Below are 24,049 nucleotides of genomic sequence, written 5' to 3' on the forward strand. Positions count from 1 at the left end.
GATTCCCTATTTAATAAATGATGCTGGGAAAACTGGCTAGCCATATGTAGAAAGCTGAAACTGGATCCCTTCCTTTACCTGATAGAAAAATTAACTCAAGATTGATGAAAGACATAAATGTTAGACCGATCACCATAAAATCCCCAGAAGAAAACCTAGACAATACCATTCAGGCCATGGGCATGGGCAAGGACTTCATGACTAAAACACCAAAAGCAATGGCAACAAAAGCCAACATAGACAAATTGGATCTAATTAAACTAAAGAGCTTCTGCACAGCAAAAGAAACCACCATCAGAGTGAACAGGCAGCCTACAGAATGGGAGAAAATTTTTGCCATCTACCCATCTGACAAAGGGCTAATATGAAGAATCTACAAAGAACTTAAACAAATTTACAAGAAAAAAACAAACAACCCTATCAAAAAGTAGGCAAAGGATATGAACACTTTCAAAAGAAGACATTTATGCAGCCAACAGACACAGGAATAAATGCTCGTCTTCACTGGTCATCAGAGAAATGCAAATCAAAACCACAATGAAATACCATCTCTCACCAGTTAGAATGGCAATCATTAAAAAGTCAGGAAACAACAGGTGCTGGAGAGGATGTAGAGAATTAGGAACACTTTTACACTGTTGGTGGGAAGGTAAACTAGTTCAACCATTGTGGAAGACAGTGTGGCGATTCCTCAAGGATCTAGAACTAGAAATACCATTTGACCCAGCAATCCCATTACTGGGTATATACCAGTAAATATAAGGATTATAAATCATGCTACTATAAAGACACATGCACGCATATGTTTATTGTGGCACTATTCACAATAGCAAAAACTTGGAACCAACCCAAATGTCCATCAATGATAGACAGGATTAAGAAATGTGGCACATATAAACCACGGAATACTATGCAGCCATAAAAATTGAGTTTGTGCCCTTTGTAGGGACATGGATGAAGCTGGAAACTATCATTGCGAGCAAACTATCGCAAGGACAGAAAACCAAACACCGCATGTTCTCACTCATAGGTGGAAATTGAATAATTAGAACATTTGGACACAGGTCAGGGAATATCACACACCAGGGCCTGTTGTGGGGTGTGGGGGTGGGGGAAGTATAGCATTAGGAGAAATACCTAATGTAAATGACAAGTTAATGGGTGCAGCAAACCAACACAGCACATGTATACTTATGTAACAAACCTGCACGTTGTGCACATGTACCCTAGAACTTAAAGTATAACAAAAAAGTAAAAATAAATAAATAAATAAATAAATAAGCATATACCCAACCACATTGGCTGGAGCCGGCTTTTACCCATTAGCGCCATCTACTGGCAGTTCGCTTGAACTGCACATCCCAGCATATAACCTGTGGAGAGAAGGGCATAGGTCTATAGAAGCAAAGCCCAAAGACCCTATCCAACATCCTCTACAGTCACAACCCCTGGGGTAACGGGAGGAAGGGAAGGAGAAAAAAAATACAATAATATAGGGAAAAAAGAAAGAAGAGAAATCCTACCCACATGAAAATAATTACAAAAATTAAAAGTTCCATCTTCTTCAGATGAGAAGAAACCATTATAAAAATTCTGGCATCATGAGAAATCTAAGTGTACTGATACTACCAGAGGATCACAGCAGCTCTCCAACAATGGTTCCTAACCAAAATGGAAACTGATAAATGAAAGCTAAAGAATTCAAAGCATGGATTGCAAAGAAGCTGAATGAGATCCTAGACAAGATTGAAAATCATCATCAATGACAACAACAAATGATCTAAAGCAATCCAGGAAATGAAGAAAGAGATAAACATCTTAAAAAGAAATCAATCCAAGCTTCTGGAATTGAAAAACTCACTTAAGGAATTTCAAAATAGAATGGAATGCTATAGCAATAGACTGGACAAAGCAGAGAAGTAATTGCAGAACTTGAAGAACAAGTCTTTCAAATTAACCCTGTCAGATAAAAGTAAGAAAAAAGAATTTTAAAGAAGGAATAAAGTTTTCAACAAATATGGACTTACGTAAACTACCAAACCTATAATTTATTGACATTCCTAGGAGAGAAGCAAAAAAAGCAAATGACCTGGAAAACATATTTGTCAGAATAATTCAAGAAAATTTCCCTAATCTTGCTTGAGAGAGATACATACAGATACAAGAAATCCAGGGAACACCTGCAAGACCCTATACAAAATAAACATCACCAAGGCATATCATTACCAGACTCTCCATGGGCAACACAAAAGAAAAAATCAAAGGCATTTAAAGAAAAAGGTCATATCACTTACAAAGGGAACCCCATGAAGTTAACAGTGGACTTCCAAGTAGAAATCTTACAAGTAAGGAGAGATTGGGGACCTATTTTCAGCATTTTAAAGAAAAAAAAAATCCAATCAAGATCTTCATATCCCACCAACTAAGCTGATAAACAGTGGAGAAATAATTAATTTTTTTCCCAGAAAGGCAAGCACTAAGGGAATTGGTTACTACTAGACCACCCTTAGCAGAGATCCTTAAGGTAGTTCTGAGCTTGGAAACAAAAGAATGATACATACTACCACAAAAACACACTGAGATATATAGCACACAGACCTTATAAAGCAACCACAAAATAGAAACTACAAAGCAACCAGCTAACAACTTCAAGATAGGATCAAAACCTTACATATCAGTATTAACCTTGAATGCAAATTATCTAAATGCTCCAGTTAAAAGGCACAAAATTGCAAGTTGAATAAAAAAACAAGACTCATCCATCTGCTGTCTTCAAGAGACTCATCTCACATGTAATGACACCCACAGGCTCAAAGTAAAGTGTTGTAGAAAAATCTATCACACTGACAGAAAACAAAAAAGAGCAGAGGTTATTATTATATCAGATAAAACAGACTTTGAACCAACAACAGTAAAAAAAAAAAAAAAAAAAGGGACAAGGAAGGGCATTACTTAATGATAAAGGGTTTAATTCAACAAGAAAGCTTAACTATCCTAAATATATATGCACCTAACATTGGAGCACTCAGATTCATAAAACAAGTACTTCCAGGCCTGAGAAAAGACTTAGACAACTACACAGTAATAGTCAGAATAGCATTGTAGAACCAAAAAATATCTAGCCATAGAACACAGGATTTGTTACATGATTTAAAGTAGAGGTATCCAATATTTTGACTTTCCTGGGCCACATTGGAAGAAGAATTGTCTTGGGCCACACAAAAAATATACTAACACTAACAACAGCTCATGAACTAAAAAAAATGCTAAAATCTCATAATTTTTAAGAAATATGTTGGGCCACATTCAAAGCCATTCTGAGCTATATGCAGCCCATGGGCCATGGGTTGAACAAGCTTGAATTAAAGAGGACAAATATTGTCAGGCACTTAAGGTAGTATCTAATGAAAGCCATTATACACAATACAATCAAAGAAAAGGAGCAAACAGAGATATGGAAGCCCAGAAATTCAACAAATTTATATTGTGCTTGCTGCCAATTAGCTTTTCTGAAAGCAGAGGCTGTGGTGAAGTTTTTAGAGATTAACAGCTATGGAAGGGAAAGGGAAGATGTAGAAAGGGTCAAAGGGGAAGTCTGGATTCAAGCCCTATAAAACCTCTGTCATCCTTACAGCAAGATCTGGAATTAGAATTATGCTAGAGTTATGCAGCATGCAGCTGAAATGACCAAGCTTTTCTAATCCCATCTTGACTAGTCACTGGAGGTGGGCTGCCCTGGGAAATAGTGATCCTTGGCCAGACAGTACACTGTAGCTGAGGCAAACCCTGAAGGAGCTGACAGATGGAGGCTGCCTGCTGATAGACAGGGGAACATGTCCTTCTATGAAGTGAGGTCTAAGTGGCACATCTTGTCCACGACAGCGCTCCAATTTGATTCCTGCCATCATGTTAGGCTCTATGGATGGTGCCATTGGGCACAATTTTTAGAATGCCATTCTAAGTTTGATGATGAGGACTTAGGTTTTGTATCAATTTTTACATACCTGAAGCTCCTAATGTAGCCACCCACTATAATGCTTCACACTGAGCGCCAACTTTCAGCCTTATTTAGTTGTTGGAATCTTCAATTCACCAATAAACTGGTTCAGTTTGATTGACAAGTCTTGAAATATTATTATTTATTTAGGGTCTCCTAATCAACTATGTGTATATGTGTATCCTGAACTCACCAAAAAAAACCACATGCCAGTAAAAGATCATCATCATCTAGTGAATTAGAAAAGGTTAGGTTTGCCCAATGAAGAAACAAAGATTTTCTCACATTTCTTAACTCTGAAAAATGACATCCACTTTTGGAGAAAAGAAAATTATAGATTATATAAAGTATTATCACAAGCATATTAAGGATGCATACAAATGAAGTCAAGGAATAAGACTGAGCTCCAGAGAGGTAAATAAGGAGGAGATTAAAAATACTGTTGCCACATGTAATGTTAGTGCATTCCTTTTAGGCCCAGCACGGTGGCTCATGCCTGTAATCCTAGCACTTTGGGAGGCTAAAGTGGGCAGATTACTTTGAGCCCACGAGTTTGAGACTAGCTTGGCCAATGTGGTGAAACCCTGTCTCTACAAAAAGTACAAAAATTAGCAGGACGCGGTGGCACACACCTGTGGGCCCAGTTACTTGCAGGGCTGAGGCAGAAGGATTGCTTGAACACAGGAGGCAGAGGTTGCAGTGGGCCGAGATCGTGCCACTGCACTCCAGCCTGGGTGACAAAGTGAGACCCTGTCTCAAAAAAAAAAAAAAAAAAAAAGTAAAACATAATGTTATGAGTCCACAATAAATGAATGGTATCTAAAAAAATTTGTTAGTAATATTTTTCATTCCTGGCTATGTACTGATATTTAAAATATAAAAATATCCTGTGATTTTCTAGAATATTTGACAAGATTACATTAATAATGTTCTTGGGAAAAGTTCTTCCTTTATATTTTCTTGTGTGTTTGCCCTGAAAAAACTCAGTCATTTCCAGGAAAAAAAAAAGGAAATACAAAGATTAACCTTCTAAAATCTTTCTCATCAATCTTTGTCTTTGAAAATTTTCAATTCTTTTAGCCAAAGAAATGGGAGGCTGTGTGTAGCTTAAGTCAGAAAGAGCAAGATGCATTTGCCTTCTGTGACTCCTTCTCAGACTATAAGTAGAATAAGGCTACATGCTCCAGGTAGTCCAAGTCAGGTGAAACACTGGCCTTACCCAAAATTTTTAGCCTAGACATTAGTATTGTATACATTCTACACCCAGTTCCAGGTTTCCAGTAACTTAACTATCTGCAGACATTTGTCACAGTAGTAGCAGTTAAGAAATGTTCACAATCTTGTACTTCGTGGACAAGAAAATATTTTCCAGTGTCTTGATGTTTATTGTCATAGTGCAAAATGCTTCGTACAGCAGATAATGTTCCTCTTTTAAACTTATCACTCTTCTGTGAAGTGTTTTTTCTTGCCTCTGGAAGTCATCTCAACATTTGTTCTTGTTCTCCATCTTGTCTGAGTTTTCTTAATTACAAATTATTTTATGAATTGTATCACACCTGCATAATAATAAAATTGTGAATTATTCTGACAAGTGCCAGAGTTTGGTTCCTTTGAAGAGTTTTATTGATCTCACTGTGCATTATTCTGCCTCAAAGTGTACATCATACTGTAATTCAGAATGTAATGTCTTGATTGATTTGCAGCCAGACTGACAAAAAACACAGCAGTCATGGCAAAGTTTCCCAGTTTGACTTAATGGAGTGTTAACTGAGAAGCATAATTTTGACCTTTTAATGAGTAGGCCTTTGGTATTTTTTCCAAACAGCACTATCCAAGGGAAAGGAAGTGATTTATATTAACCCACAGGACACACTTAATTGGGAGGACTGTCTAATTGAGACATCTTCCAGATACTCCATTTAAACATAATGATGTATAATAACAGTAACTGCGACTTAATTAGGAGACTAATTCTACTACATCAGAAAGTAACCAAAGTGCTGAATGGTGTTGCTTTCCTATTAAAGAGGTAAATTTCTTATAGACTCAGAAATTATACTGTTACTTTTCTAATGTCTAAATTCCTAGATATTGGAAATACTTCCTAGTATTTTAGCCCCATTGCTATCCTGAAATTCCAATTAAAAATGGTCAATCAATTTAATTAGGACTATTTTTACTAGGATTATTATCTTGGAAAATATAAGGGAAAATAATGAGGATTTATCAAGTGTTTATGCTATGTCATGGGTCATTTTACTTATGTAAACATATGATATCTCCTTTGATCTTCACAAGATATTACTGCTCCTATTTTACAAATGGAGAACCTGCAGCTCAAAAGATTCAAGCAACTGGACTGAGGTTATATAACAAATAAAAGTCCAGGTGAGATGATGGATATGTTAATTAGCTTGATATAATTCTATATTGTATTCATAAATCTTGACATCATTTTGTAACCCATAAATACATATAGCTATAATTTGTCAATTTACAATTTTAAAAATAAAATAAATATGATAAAATATCCAAGTAAGCTCCAAGCCTTAATCTATTTTCTGCCTCTTTGTAGCTATGGGTTCCTTGTTTCATAACAAGGGTTAATACGATGTTAGCATTGAGCCTTTTTAAAAAAAATACCTGTGATGAATAAATGGAAATAAGTTTGAATGCTTCTTCCAAACTCACTTATCAGTACCGAGTCCAGTTGATGATTCATTTATTTGCATAAACAGTTTGTATTTTCCCATATTCAACTCAGTTCCAGTAGGTGAAAGTAAAATCAGAAAAACATGACAAGTAGGTTAAGAGCTGCCACCACTAAAACTACATTTTCTAAGAAAGCTAAGACAGATAGAGTCAAAAGTATCATTTACCTAAGACCTAAAAGGCACATTCTTAACCTAGAAAATGTTTTTTTAAGTTTTACTGAGGCTGGCGATCTTTATCCCAGCCCCCCTTTCTGGATGCATGTAATGATACTCTAGGATGTATCTACAAACCTTCCAGGCAAATGCTACTTTATGTTGGCTTTGAGACAAACTTCACAAACACATATACACATCCTCTCCACCACCACTACCACCACCATCACTCTATACTCTTTTATCCCAAAGCAATAACTGCTATTAGACGTGTATGCTTTGTACATACACCAGAATGAAGTAAAGAGAGTGGAGACAATTTTCCAAATTGGGCATCCAAATCTTCTGTTTAGGAAAAAACAAAACAAAACAAAATAAATGATTTGCTTGTCTGCATTGATCAAATTCTCCAGCTGAGTGCTTGCTCTGTGTTTTGCTCTACCTGTATAGGTGTATCTAGAATAATGCCAAGAAAAAATAATAGTATAATATTTGCATATTTTTGAAACTAAGTCAAAATAATTTTCTGTAAATTTAAAAAGAAGAACTAATACAAATTGGCTCAAATTATTTTATTTATCAATTATCTCAACTTGGAAGCAATAGACTACTTCAGGTTGCTTCTCATTATTCAAGTGATCATTTCTTTTTACTATTTTTTTCCTGATTTAAAAAAATGACACAGACCCTAAGAGTTTATAGGAATTGCGTGACTTAAATTATAGGAGGCACACTTTTCTGTAATGCTGAACATAAATATTTATATCAGGGTCATGCTTGAGGTATCTTTAGAACTTTAGCAAACAGAGATTCTTGTTAAAAAAATTTTTTTAAGCAGTTTTCCCCCTTTAAATAAATGTTGTATAAAAGCACAATATATGTATGCCTGAAAGAGCCAAAGTTTAATATACCTAAATGGATATAGGTGCTTGCAATATATGTAAATGTGTATATATGAATATGTATACTTCAGAAACTCCTTTATCCATTTAGGTATATTAACATAGAAGGGTAATTGACTTGATGAAATCGATACTTTAGCACCTAGCAAAAGGATAACTGACTGGCTCACGCTGAAGAAATGAGTGTTTATTCAAAAACATATTGAGCCCGTGTGTTGTGCCAATCTTTGTGTAAGATAACAAGTGTAGAAAACACTCTTTCTTGCTGACGAGTATGTGGGGTTCAAGAAGAGACAGGGAAGGTGAGCGAGTGTTATTTTTTACATGAAAGAATGACTGCCAAACTATGATTATTCAGACATGGGTATTTGGCAGACATTTTCTTGAAAATGACCAAAATAAGCTTGTTACTCCAAAGCAATAATTGAAAATGTTGATTGCTAATGATAAAATTTAATCTTTTAACAAAAATTTCAATTTTTGGAAAACTTACATCGACTGCCCTGAGCTCGAAAGCTTCCCAATACTTAAGACTTTTTGGAAGATATTGGTGATATTAATGATTTTGGAATTATGATACTATATAAAATGTGTCAAGATTTGGAAGTTCTACGTAACTGAATAAACCAATAATTTTCAAATATAAATGTACAATGTTACAAAGTTATACATGGTGAAAAGTTCTATTCAACATATGATATAGATGAATAGATTTTCATGTAACAGAGCAGGAAAAAATGCACTGATATGGTTTCAAATTCCACATCAAAACTCATCTTTAAGTAACTACTATTGCTGAGTTTTGGTGTAATATCAAAGAAGAATATTTACGATTACCTAAAAAACGCTAGCAAAATACTCCTTTGTCCCACAACGTTTTTTAGTGAGGCCGAAATTTTGCTACATATGACAATCAAAACAGCTGTTGCAAAAGATTAAATGCTGAAGCAGAATCAGAAATCAAGAGATTTGCGAAACTGTAACACAATGTCACTTTTCTCATATTTCTTAGTCAGAAAATATATTCTTTTAGAAAAATATTTTTCAAGTTTTTATTTATAATAAAGTAAATATCAATACATACAATCCAGATAAGCAAAATATCTTTGGTGTGCTCAGTCATTTCTAAGAGTGTAAGGGGTACTGAAACCACAGAGTTTGAGAACCCCTAGTTTTCAAGAGAGAGTCTAGCTATCCACGTGAGGCCATGAAGGGAGTTGGATCCCCACTGGGGCATTTTAGAAAAGAAGAAAGGCTGAAAATCAATGAACTATGTCATTCGTGAAATAGCTGCCTTTTGAGTCCTTAAAATTCTGTCATAGTTACTTTAAAATCCCAATGCTCGGGGAGCAGGAATGGGTAAGGATGAATCTTTTAGTTTTGCATTGTTTCAGGGAGAAAAGGAAGGCAGAGACATATTACGAAGAACTGAGATAAAAATGAATAAGAAAGAACTGATTGTGGAGGGTGGAAAAGTGCTGGGGAGCCCTGAAGGAAAGGAAATAAGTGATCTTCTTTTGTTTTATGCCAGATTTCATTAAACCCCAGCAATAGAGTTGAAGCATGGTATGGAGTGAACTCAACAGATGTTAAGAAGAAAATGAATTTCATTTGAGGAAAGAATACACAGGATGACTCTGGGATTTCTGGAACAATGGCTAGGTGTTTTGTAGAAGATTATTGACACACAGGTCTAGCTTTCTGCCTTCATGTGGTTCTCAAGATTCCTACCTGTAAATAACAAGCCAGGGAACCCTTGGTGTTCTGTGATTAAAACACAAGATACCTTGAGTATCAGAGAGCATCTGTTTGAACCAGCTTATTTTACAGAAGAAGAAACCAAAATCTTGAGTAGGAAAATGATTTTCCCACATAATGGCAGAGCTAGCACTAGAATCCTACCTTTCTGACTTTTGAATCAGCAGCATTTATAAATACAAAGAAAAATGATACCTTAAATTATTCCAGATAGATCAAGAGATCCATTTCATTCTAAATGTTCAGAATATCTTTGACCAATGTAAATGCTTTGTAATCTAGATTAGAACTCACTGCATATGTCAAAGCTAGATTAATCAAAATAGACTGGTTTTTCCATATGAGATGTTTTAAAGAGGAATGCCAAACATCTGCAAACACAGCTTAAATCCTATTTCATTAATTCCATCTGCAACTACATTTGCTTTATCCTGTATAGTAGGGGTCACATTTCCCTCTTTAAATGTATTGCATCACCCTTGTTGATGATGTGTACAGTACTATATCTCAGTATTACCATGTGAGTCTATTTCTTTGTGAATAGGTCACAATAATGATACAATGTGCCATCCAGAAAACTCTTGATTCCCCACATTAAAAAAAGAAACAGGGTGTGGATAATACAAAATGGTGAGTAATCCAAAAGACATTTACATTTGTAATGTGCTTTGTGCTAACAATAAACATGGACATAATTATGTTTTGAAAGTTCCCTTCAAACAAATGAAGTCACTTTCTAAACATCTCACTTTTCTTGTTTTTGCTGTTTAATTATCCATACCCTATTGCACACCCTTCCTTTCGTATACTTTATGATAGTTATGTCTACAACTTCTAAAGGAACACTTATTTCAGAGACATAAAGAACCTGGTAAATAAGACAGTTGAAATAGAGCAAATGTTTACTTCCTATGTGGCTATTTTCTTATCTTTCACCCTTAGTAGAAATTTGTTTTTGTTGATGGTATTCTTGACCAAAGGGCCTAAATTCTGCTTCAGAATCCTTCTCCCAATAGTTGTGTTGGACTGAGGCAAGAAGACTAATTTGACACCCTTAGTCTAGTCACTTTCCTAATAATGCTCACTCCTTATCCAATGACACATAGTTGGTTAGCTATACAGCCAAGTCTAGAATGCGGAACTCCTCATTTCAAGTCTGTTATGATTTTGTAGCCCCTTTTACTGTCAAAAATCTCATTTCTTTAGATATAATGAGTTAACTGAGTAAACTCATTTGGGTTACATGAGTATGTACAATATAATTTTTACATCTTAAAAAGACAGTAAAATTTGATTCTCAAAACTTACCATGTAGATGATTACAGTTAACCTATATTATCATTTATTCATTCCCAATGTATTAATACATTCATACAAGTATTTTCAAAGAACATTATAGAACCTCATTTCTTGCAATTTTTTTAAGTAACTTACTTTTTTTGTTTTTGTTTTTTGTTTTTTTGAGACAGAGTCTTGCTCTGTTGCCCAGGCTAGAGTGCAGTGGCTTGATCTCAGCTCACTGCAACTTCTGCCTCCCAATCCAAGCAATTCTCGTGTCTCAGCCTCCTGAGTAGCTGGGACTACGGGAACATGCCTCCATACCCGGCTAATTTTTGTGTTTTTAGTAGAAACAGGGCTTCGTCATGTTGGCCAGACTGGTCTCAAACTCCTTACTTCAAGCAATCTGCCCGCCTTGGCCTCCCAAAGTGCTGGAATTACACGTGTGAGCCACCGCATCCGGCCTAAGTAACTCACATTTTAATATTGATAACTCCTTAAAGATATTTAAAATCCAAACAATCATCACTCACACACATATGCAGGACAGTTTTCTGGGTGGCCTTGGATTGATTCAATTCCCCATCCCCTGCACTTTTCTTTTAAAGTTCTGTAGAATGTGCTGGCAATGCAACACTCTGTGACAGGGAGGGACTGGCTGGAATAGCCCAGGCTCTGTTGCAGTCTCCCCTGCCCTGCCCAGCAGAAACATGGCTTTCTACCAAGCACATGACTTCCACTGATCCCTAATGTGACTGCCACATATGTTATTTGTAACCATCCCACTTAATTCCACTATTAAATAGTGAAACAGGCTACTTTCAAATGTCTTCTACATGATGAATACTTGTCCCTCAAATGCTTTAGCCCAGGAAATCATGTGACCCCCTGAGATATAAAACTAAGGGCAGGCTGCTTTTTGAGGTCCCTTAGCTGTAGGGCAAGTGCAGCACATGCAGTAGAGATTCCATGTATCCCAGGCAGCTTTCCTGAGCCTTGGGCAACTGCAGCACAATGAATCCTGGGAGTTTGTCATCCCTTGCTGCCTATCTATAAGTAATAAATCTGCTTCATGTAACTTGTGTGTGAGAGTGTTCATTCTCACTGAACTGAGGCAAGTTGATAACCAGTGCACAATACACCTGCTTAACAATATAGATCTATCTGAATTATACATTTGGTGTAGTAGAAACTGGCTAATTGGTATCCCAATCTAAGTGCTGATCCACTACTAGAAGCTTGCACCAGAGTGTAAATCAACGAACAGCTTCTTTCATCAAGAAAGTTGTTACTGAATTCAACTGTGTCCTTAGTAACATATTTGGTCTACATCTAGAGCAAGTTCCTTCTAATCAAAGATCAGTAATTTAGTTGGGCAGTCCATTCATGGATCATACTTTTTTTTTTTAATTTTTGTAGGTACACAATAGGGGTATATATTTACGGGGTACATGAGCTATTTTGCTACAGGTATGCAATGAGTAATAATCACATCATGGATAATGGGGTATTCATCCCCTCAAACATTTATACTTTGTGTTACAAACCACTCAGTTATACCCTTTTAGTTATTTTAAAATATACAAATAAATTATTATTGACTATAGTCCTCCTGTTATGCTATCAAATAACAGGTATTATTCATTCTTTCTATTGTTTTGTGTACTCGTTAACCATCCCCACCTCCCTCTGACTCCTCCACTACCCTTTCCAACTGCTGGTAACCATCCTTCTATTCTCTATCTCCGTGAGTTCAACTGTTTGAATCTTAGATTCCACAAATAAGTGAGAGCATATGATGTTTGTCTTTCTGTGCCTGGCTTATTTCACTAAACATAATGACCTCCAGTTCCATCCATGTTATTGCAAATTACAGGATCTTTTTCTTTTTTATGGTTGAATAGTACTCCATTGTATATAAGTACCACATTTTCTGTATCCATTCATCTACTGATGGACATTTAGGTTGCTTCCAAGTCTTGGCTATTGTGAACAGTGCTGCAACAAACATAGGAGTGAAGATATCTCTTCACTATACTGATTTCCTTTCTTTTAGATATGTGCCCAGCAGTGGGTTTGCTGGATCATATGGTAGCTCTATTTTTAGTTTTTTGAGGGACCACCAAACTGTTCTCCATAGTGGTTGTACTAATTTACATTCTCACCAATGAATAGAGTCTGTCTTTACCACCTAGAATAGAATAGGCTCTGGATAACCGCATATGGAATGAATGATAAAATGAATGCTGTCATTTTTTACGTACACAATTTCAACACACCCTTCCATACTGAGAAAATGCATTTAAGATATATATCTTCACTGTTTACAAGTAGACCAGCATTTGCATTTGTATCTCCTTATCTTATCTTATATAATGCATGCCTTCTCTTGATGTTAGAAGTCCCATACAGAGCAGAAGAAAGCCCTCTTTAGTCTGTAAGTTGTACCTATTACTCACAGTATACACAGTAATAATAGCCAAAATTTATTGCATGTTAGAGGCTGGATTGGATACTTTCAAACTAGTGTCACTAATCCTCATGAAAACTCTCCCAAATAAACCTTATGAGAGCATGTTGCACATGGGAAAACTAAAGGTTATTGGGAGGACCTTGCACAAGCTTGCAATGTAAGTGAAGAAGAGCTGTGATTTGTATCCCACAGGCCGTAATTTTTCTACCACCTCATTCTACCAAGCACGTTGGCTTTCTACCAACCACATGACTTCTACCGGTCCCTAATGTGACTGCCACATATGTATTTGTAACCATCCCACTTAATTCCACTATTATATAGATAGTGAAACAGGCTACTTTCAAATGTCTTCTACATGATGAATACTTGCTCTTCAGCATGGGAACTGTGTGTGTTCTGAAATTTTAATACAGGGATCCTATTTACCAACCAGAATATAACGCTAATATACTTACTGAATGAAAAAATAATTGTGTTTGTGATAGGTCCAACTTCCCTGATAAAATAATCAAGGCACTGGGTAGTTTCTGGATGTAGCTGACTTCAGACTCTGTTAATCAAATAGAATAGTGATTAACAGTGTGGGCTCTGAAGCCAGAGTTGGGTTCCAGGCTAAGATGTTTCATTTATTGGCCACATAACCTTAAGCCAGTTTCATAACCTCTGTGGGCATCAATTTTCTCAATTTTCTATCTGACAGAATTGATTTTAAGATTAAACAAATAAATGTATATAAACCAGTTAACACAGTGACAGGCAAATGATGAATGCTATGTGAATACAGTTATTATTGGTCTAGATTTCTTGTTTCTAATTTCTAGTTTCGTATCTTTGACTGGAAACGTCTCTGCTTTCTAGGAAGAAGATTATGGCAATATTTTTCCTCAGGGAGCATTTCTTGTTTGGGTAAATATGTGAAACATATAACTAAAATCTAATTAATCCTAAAATAGAGAAGAGATCTATGTAGATAAAATATTAAGGAATATGATAGGGATCCTTTAGGGTGATTTAAGTAGCACGTGAATTGACATGCCTGTAGAAAACATCTACTATCCCTAATAAATATGAGAAAAGTATGTGAATTCATAATTAACACTGTTTTACATAAAGGTTGAGAATTCCTTATCTGAAATGCTTGGGACCAGAAGTGTTTCCGATTTCAATGTCGTTTTTCAAATTTTGAAATATTTGTATTATACTTACCAGTTGAACACCCTTAATCCAAGTATCTGGAAATTGTGATGCTCCAATGACAGTTTCCTTTGAGCATCATGTTGGTTCTCAAGAAGTTTCAAATTTTTGAGTACTTCGAATTTTGGAGTTTTGGATTAGGGATACTCCACTTGTATAACCAATAATATTTATAGGCCTCTGGAGCAGCAGTGGCTCAAAGAAAACAGGACTCACCACCTGAAACTCTAACATGATATCGTTCAAACTCTTTATTTTATTTTTTTAAGAATTACTTTTTATATTGCCTTTATTTTAAAATGGTATTTAAAGATGGTGTTATAAGAATTTATAAGAAAAGCATATGTTTTAAGACCTTTCTGTCATTTATTCTGAATGTTTTCATCAGAATAATATTCAATTTTAAATTGAATACTATTTAAAATCATTCTGGGTAATGGCATTTTAGAGAACTCTCCCAACATACTGAAAATCCATGATACAACATAAAAACTAAACTAAACTGCCTTCCAGACTGACTATACAGAGATAAAACTGTTTAATATTTTGGTTTATTAATTAAAACAAATTTTTAAATGACCAAAAAAAGTAATGTCAGCAATTGATAGTAGGCAATGAATCAGCATTTAAACAGTATTCACCCAATGAAGTGTTTTAAAAAATAACATTTTTTTAAACAATACATTCTGTCATTTTGAAAAGGTAATTCTAGAGATTTCTATCTCCTTCACATTGTGTTCTCCACTGTAGGAGAAAATAGTAAAACAGGAATTTTGGTTTTAATGATAAGCATGTCTAAGTACAAACCACAGTTTTTAAAAGTAAGATGAGGAATTGTTGGAATTCTTCAACTAACCAAGTAGTTAATACATTCATGAAATTCATTCTTTTACAAGCCCAAAACAAAGCAATTTACTTACACAAATCTTTAAAAATATTTTTATAATATACCAACTCTAAATTTGATGATCATAGCAAAAGAATTTTATACACAGCATGTTTTGTATTGCTATAAAACAATTCATATAAATATAACTTGTATTGGAATGCAGAGTAATGCATTTGGAATAATACAAAAAATCATGAAGAATATAATACTCATAATCATACCCATATTTCTTTTTAGGCTTTTGTCTGTGAATGCCTTAATGATTCATAGTTAAGAATACATAGCCAATAATTTCACATCTTGGTTTTTTCACTCCTGTTTTCATTGTCATTAACAATTCTTTCTAAAAAATAATTTAATTGCTAGACAACATTTCAACATAAGGATGAATGCTGCAATTTATTTTCTAATATAAGACATTAAGGATAATTACACTCTGTATCTGATAATTAATTCTATTCCAAATATCTTGACACATACATTTTTATTTGCATTTGCTCAGGAAAGAGTCTAGTAACTATCATTATTGGCACAAAAGGGAATGAGTGAACATCATTGACTTACCTGTCACTACGATACAGGAACCAGGATAGATTTGCTAATGTAATACAAGATTGGAATTTTTAAAAAATTTGAATTTCATTTAATTACAAATGAGGCCAAATTATTTTCAATAGCAATTGTATTTATCAACAATTCATTGCTTACATCTATTATGCCTTTGCTTACTTTTGCTTTACATCTACTATCCCGTTGTTTACATCCACTATCCCTGATTCCCTTTTCTTTCTATTTACATGTGTTTAAAAATACTTACATTCACAGAATAAGAAACTTTGATGAATGGCTCTACTTAACTAAGACTCCTTACTTAGAAGTTTAACCATTCAAGTCAAGAATAAGTTTAAATTTTGTCACCTCCACAAAATCACCCAGTTTTCATGAATAAATCTTGCCATTTATTGTTTGTAAAATTATTTTTTCTTATAAAATCACAAAATCCTTTAGTTAAAATTTAAGAAAAATGAAATGTTATAAAAGTTTTAAAAATAATTTTAAGTGATTTTTTTTTTTTTTTTTTTTTTTTTTTTTCCTGAGACAGAGTCTTGCTCTGTCACCCAGGCTGGAGTGCAGTGGCGAGATCTTGGCTCACTGCAGCCTACACCTCCTGGGTTCAAGCGATTCTCCTGCCTTCAAGAGATTCTCCTGCCTCAGCCTCCCAGTCAATTTTTGTATTTTTTAGTAGGGACAGGGTTTCACCATGTTGGCCAGGCTGATCTCAAACTCTTGAGCTCGAATGATCCACCCACCTTGGCCTACCAACATACTGGGAATACAGGCATGAGACACTGCACCCAGATAAAAATGATTTTTAAAGCAAAAAATATGTACATTAAGAATATCAAGACTGTCCTATTTGTTGCAGATATTTTTCCATTTTTTTGCCTCTTAATTTCACTTAAGATTTCTGTGTTTTAGGCACGGACACTTTTAGCTACTTATATCTGTTGATATTTTATTTTGTGATTACTTGCATTTATTTAAATTAAAAAGTTTTTAGAGATCAGATAGATATTCATGTTCTGTTTTTTTCTTTCTAACATTTAAGTATTTTCTTGGTATTTTGTGGTTATGGTGTGAGGTGAAGACCTAATTTTTTCAAATATTTATTCATTTTTCTGATATAAAATATTGAGAAATCTATTTACCATTGATTTTTTATTTTACTTTTATACTATATATAATTCTTATACCCATATTTAGATCAAAATCAGTATGAGTAGATAAAAATAAATTTTCATTGTAATTTCCCATTTTACTGACTTGGCTATGATTTCTTCGTAGCTACATTTCTTTAATTATTGTAGCTTTAAAATACTTTTTAAGACTCATCCTTTTGTCCCTTTTTTAAAATGTTCTTAGATATGTTTACTGTTTGTTTTGCCAAATGAATATAGCAAGCATTTCAGTAAATATCTTATTAGAGTTACAAATGGATTTTTGTGATGCTTCTTAAATTTTTGCTAGGCTGTGCATCTTTATAATATTTAGTTTTACCATCCCCCAAAAATGGCATGTTAATCTACTCACATGTCTTATTAAATTGATTTGAATAATAATAACCACCATTTTTTCATCACTTAACATGTTTTATTAATATGTGACACCTCAATGTATTCACAAAATCTAAGAAATTTATACATATATATTGTTGTATACTTATCCCTATTTTAACCCTGAGAAATATTGAAGCTCTAAAAAGTTATGTGAATTATTGATGACCATAAAGGTAGCAAATCACAGCTAGATATGATTCTATTTTTTTTCTGTATAAACTCTCCCTTTTTGTACTAAAATTTTTTACATAGGTTATTTCAGCATTTTACTTTTTCCTCGCTGTTACGTTCACAATGTTTTTGCATTGATTTATCATTAATTATTAAACTGAAATTTTTTCTACACTAATTTATAGTATTGTTGTATGTTGGTACATGTTTTAGGGAAATTCAAGATAATTATATATGACTACACCATAAATTAATTCTCTATATTTGGAAATGTGGGTATTTGTGCTACTTCCTTTTATTCTTTCTATAAACAATGATGTGATTATATATCCTTGAAGAAAATTTGCAGTTGCACGCAATTAATTGTGTAGTATGTATTCCCAGGGATGGAAATGTTGGCCAAATTAATGCATATTTTAAAGAGATTTTATATGAAGTGACCTCAAAAAAATGCAATAATGTACATTTCTAGCAACTGTGCATGAAAGTATGCATTTCCCTAGAGGCTTGTAAAAACATAGTAAAGTTAATATTTAACATTGGCTTATTTTTTCCCAGGCCCAGTTCTAAGCACTACGGTATATTTACTCATTTAGTACTCAAAATAACTCTTGAGGTATTAACTAATATTTGTCCCATTTACTGAAGTAGGAAAAAAGACACAGAGACATCAAGTAACTTTCCCAAATTAATCTATTAGCTAATAAGTGGTTATCAGAATTTAAACTGAATCACTTTGATCTATACCAGTTTTTAAAATTTAATCAAAATACAAATTAATTGCTAGTATGATTTGCAAGGCTAAACATTTTCACATGTATATACTTCATTTTTATTTCATCATTTGTAAGGTTCCTCTTTTTCTGTTCAACTTTACTAATGTATAATTTACATATAAAAATTTCTAGCTATGTCAAGTGTCAGGTTCCACATGTTTTGGGAAATATATTCAAACATATAATCAACATTACAATCAAGATATAGAATATTTCCATCATCCCAAAAAGTTCCCTCTTGTCCCTTTGAAGTTAATAACCTCTTCCCCAAGCCCAAGTAAACAAAGCTACACTTCTTTTGTCAATTTAGATTAGTTCTACTCATTCTAGAATTTCATGCAAATAGTATCACATAGGATGTTTTGTTTTCTGTCTGACTTCTTTTGTCAAAAAATCTTGTTGAGATTTACCCATGTTTTTCCATATGTGAGCAGTCCACTAATTTTTATTTTTGAATACTACTCCATTGTATACATATGTCAGAATTGCTTTATATAGTCACCGTGATAGACATTTGGGTTGTGTAATGAAGAGTCTGGACTCCACTTTAATGTTTAATTTTTGACAGTTTTTAAGTCTCACTCCTCCTCCTACCCCTCTTGCTCCATTGTATAGGGATGCTGCTGAGAAAGCTTAGCTGCTCCCTCGTTTGGTGCCAGTGGGAATTTCAACCTGTACAAGCCTGGGCTCACAGGCAGGAATTCTTCCCTCAGCCCCACTCCCAACGCCATAAAGCTGAAAGTCCATCATCTTCCCTTGTTTTCTCAAGCCCTCTTCCACAGCTGTCCTCAAAAAGTTTCATTACATGAGTAATAATCATTTTATGCGTTCTTTGTGTGTGTAGCATCATTGATTTTTGGGAAAAATGGCATACATTCAAAAGCCTGTATGTCATATAAAAAACAAACATAAAAGATAGAAAGAAGCCAGGCAAGCTAGTAACATCAGGACCCAAGAAGTAGCCAAAATAGTGTCAGCAAAGACCTATGGGGGTCCCCTACTCCCGACTCCTAATGTCAATAGAGACCAAGTGAAAAACCTGGACTTTCACTATAATTTGGCAGTAATGATGTGGCACCTTCCGGCACTCAATGGAGTGGAGTCAGAGGAAGCTTGTTGAAATGGAAGATTTAAATATGATCCAAAATTCTGTAACATAATACACAAAATATCCAGATTTCAATGAAAAACTCACTTGTCATGCAAAGAATCAGGGACAGCTCAAACTGATAAGAAAAGACAATCAGGAGATGTCAACAACAACATGATAGTGTTGGAATTATCTCACCAGAATTTTATAGCTGCCAACATAAAAATACTTCAATGAGCAATTACAAACACACTTAGAACAAATGAAATATAGGAAGTCTCAAAGAAGAAATAGAAGATATGAAAAAGAACCAAAGAGATGTCTTAGAACTAAAGATTATAATAACAGAAATGTAAAAACTCAATGGACGGGACTCTGAATTTATCTCCAATATGCAAAGAGATTGGATGTCATTATTTTCATCCTTAAAACAGGAAACAATAAGCTGAATGAACCGAAAGTCAATGACTTTCTTGGGCCCATTGGAAAGGTAAGATCTAAGAGCAAATGACCATGACCACACTGAATCTGGAGACAAGAGAATTTAGAAGTTCACTGCTGAGATCTACGTATTGGAAGCAGAAGCCATTGGAGCCATAAATGGGTAGGAACAATTAAATTACAATTTTGATACATTGTTGGAGGTTGAATTTAGACTAATGTGAGAGTGGGAATCCATTAGGGGCTTCCGTCTTAGCGGGTCTCTGCATTTCTGTATGTTTGTCCCCAGGCACTCCACCAAGTTCTTATGGAGAAGAGTAGAGAAAGGTACTGTTGTGGCTCTGGCAGGGTAAATGAAGAGTTATCATTTTGAAATGACTTAGAATGTTCTCCATAACAAAGGCCTACTCTCCCTACTCTCTTCTATCAATTATCTCCCTATTCCTTTCTATCAATTACTGGAATCTTAACTATAATTGCGGATTTGTTTATTCCTCTGTTCAGTTCTGTCAATACTTGAAGCAGCCATGTTGAAGCTGTGTTACTGGGTGCAAACATATTTTAAATTTTTATGCCTTCTTGATGGATTGGCTTTTTTATTATTATTAAATAATCCCTATTTATCCTCAATATTTCTTGTCATTAAGCCTGCCTTGTAAGATATTAATATAATCATTTCAGAGTTATCATGTAACACGTTTGCATGGTATCTTTCCCATCCTTTTACTTTTAACATGAAAGACTTTATTAGGGCATTATCCCACTGAGTGAATGACATTTCTTCTCCCTAGGCCCCTTTAGACTTCCTGTTTCACCTAAGAGGGTGGGGGAAAATAGCTAAGAAACACTTGTGAAGTCATAGCTCAGGAACACAGGCACAATAAATGATTAATATTTAATCATAAGACTTCCCCGCTTCCCACTAGACTTTACCACTACACAGGAGGGCTCTGTTTTCAAGATAGTGGGCTATGGATGAACAAACTGCAAGGCACAGACTCTCTGTGGGGAGGAGTCCTCAGGGAAGTACAATGTCAACAGGGAAGACACTAGAGGAATTTGAATGCTCTGTCATCCACATCTACAGTTAACATAAAACTCTACATTAAAGGCCTATTACTGGATACATCATGTCCAGCTTTTAACAAATGTAATTACAAAGCATGTGAAACAACTAAAGACTAAAAAGCTAAAAATCCACAGTCTAAAGAAACAAAGCAAGCATCAGAATGCAATCCAGATATGGCACAGATTTTGAATTAGAGGTTTAAAAATACTCTAATATGTAAGGTCTCGACTGGGAAAGTAGACAGCATTCCAGGACTTATGGGTAATGCCACTAAGAAGAAGGAAACTCTAAGAAAGAACAAGAAATGCTAGAAATTAGAAACATCATATGCCTTTTAGTTCATTGATGGTCATATTGTTAATATTTGTCTTATTTCTATTGTCTTTCTTGTACTTAATTTGGGTTTAGTTTACTTTTCTTTATCTATCTTGTTTAGAAGAAGCCTTGATCATGTATTTTAGACCTTGTTTTTTTTTACTAAAATAAGCATTTAAATTTTAAATTTCCATGTAAGCAGTGCTTTACTGACATCTCACAAATTTTAATATGTTGTGTTTTCATGTCTATTTAATTTGTAATATTTTCTAATTTGTGACTTCTTTAACTGTGGTTATTTAGAAGAGGGTTATTTAATTTTTAAATATTTGAGTATTTATAAAGTAACTATTGGCCAGCCATTTTCAATTTAATTTCATTGTAGTAAGAATTTCATTGTGGTAAGAGTTAACCACAGATAATCTGTATGATTTCATTCCTTTTACATTTTTGAGACTCTTTATGGCCAAGAGTTACGTATATATTTGTGAATGTTTCATATGTTCTTAAAAAGAATGTATATATTCTGCTTACTATATGTTACAATCACCAGGTAGTTCAAGTTAGTTGATAGTATTTTCAAGTGTTTTGTATCCTTGCTGATTTGCTATGTACATTTTCTTTTTTTTTCTTTTTGGAGACAGAGTCTCACTCTGTTGCCTAGGCTGGAGTGCAGTGGCATGATCTCGGCTTACTGCAAGCTCTGCCTCCCAGGTTCACACCATTCTCCTGTCTCAGCCTCCCGAGTAGCTGGGACTACAGGCGCCCACCACCATACCTGGCTAATATTTTGTATTTTTAGTAGAGATGGAGTTTCACCATGTTAGCCAGAATGGTCTCGATCTCCTGACCTCATGATCTGCCCGCCTGGCTCCCAAAGTGCTGGGATTACAGGCGTGAGCCGCTGCGCCCAGCCTGCTGTGTACATTTTCTGTCAATTACTGGAATCTTAACTATAATTGTGGATTTGTTTATTCCTTTTTTCAGTGCTGTCAATACTTGAAGCAGCCATGTTGAAGTTGTGTTACTGGGTGCAAACATATTTTAAATTTTTATGCCTTCTTGATGGATTGGCTTTTTTATTATTATTAAATAATCCCTATTTATCCCAGATATTTCTTGTTATTAAGTCTACTTTGTAAGATACTAATATAACCATTTCAGAGTTATCATGTAACATGTTTGCATGGCATATCTTTCTCATCCTTTTACTTTTAACATTTGTATGATGTATATACAATAAAACATATATTTATATATTATGATTTCATATATTGTAAAATCTTTCAATAGACTGTATATATTTGGGCCAGTATATATAAAATATTCCATAATCTCTGCCTCTTAACTGGAACATTTAGATTATATTTAATCAATGCAAGCACTGACATGATGGAGTTTGTCTCATCTTTTCTATTTTTCTCATCTATTTATCCATTTTTTTCTCTATTCCTGCCTTGGTTTAAATCGAATGTATTTTAGTTTGCAAAATAATTTTTGTTTGGCTCATTGCATTTGGGTTTTTTATAACAGTTGCTCAAGGGTTTACTATATTCATCTTTAATATATTGCAATCAATCTTCAAGTAATATTGTGCCATATCACATAAAAAAGTAAAAACTTTACAGTTTTATGTTTCTATTCCCCCTCACATTGCAAACGTTATGTTGCTGATTTAAGTTTGTTGTCTGCCTTTAAAGAGTGTTGAACTTGGTTTTGATTGGCTGTTAAGTAACTTGCAGATGAGCTTGGTTGTTTCAAAACTTAGTTTTAAGTAATATTAGGGAAGTCTTTCAAGATGGATGACTAGAGGCACCGGACATTCAACTCCTCCACAAAGAAGAACTAAAACAGCAAGTATATAATCACACTTTGAATAGAAAATTTAAGAGAGAAGGCTGGAATTCATCAGAGAATTTATAGGAAACACCTGAAACACCAAAGGAGAGAGAGGTAAGGTGGACAGTCTGACCTGGCTAGGATCAGCTGGAAACCTAGAGAGGCTCCCCAGTTTGGGGAAAATGTAAGTGAGAGACTGCCAGCAGTCCACATTTTTACCGTGGACTCTTGTAATCCTAGACACAGGAGAGTCCTTTGACCATTTGCAGGCTCTGAGACTGGCATAGAGAGCTTCCTAGAATCCACTCAATGGCATTTCTCCAGAGAAAGATCTTACTCTGCCTGGGTCCTGCACACCTGCCAAGTCCAAAGTAGCTTCAGCCAGCACCACTTTGAGAGCTCAGCCCCAACTAGACTGCATCCTGTGCTGGATCACAACAGTCACCACATCTTCATATTTCAGGAGCTTCATTGACAACCCACCATGGTCACTAAGAGGGTTGCAGTGGCATGACACCAGTTCGATCAAGTTAAGTGGTAGGTTCTTCATGACTCTAGCATACACAGTGCCCTGCACTCCAGTAAACAGGCCGTGCAGCACACTGGGGAGGCTGCCCCTGAAACAAAAAAACCAAAGCATGCACTGCCCAGAGCCTGAAACTCAGCTGTCTGGAGCCACTGTCATTAACAGTAACTCTGATCCCATCAGCACAAGGGCTGCTATGCACTTGCATGCACCCTGAGGACAGGATTTTCCATTGCTGCCACCCAAGCAAACTGTACAGAGCCTGGGACTGGCCTTCACAGTTTACCATAGACTGCAACTTTGTGCACCACCAGAGGGCCTGAAGACAGGACTTTCTGGTCTGG

Source organism: Mandrillus leucophaeus, unplaced genomic scaffold (assembly GCF_000951045.1).
Source record: "Mandrillus leucophaeus isolate KB7577 unplaced genomic scaffold, Mleu.le_1.0 Scaffold140, whole genome shotgun sequence".
Classification (NCBI taxonomy): Eukaryota; Metazoa; Chordata; class Mammalia; order Primates; family Cercopithecidae; genus Mandrillus; species Mandrillus leucophaeus.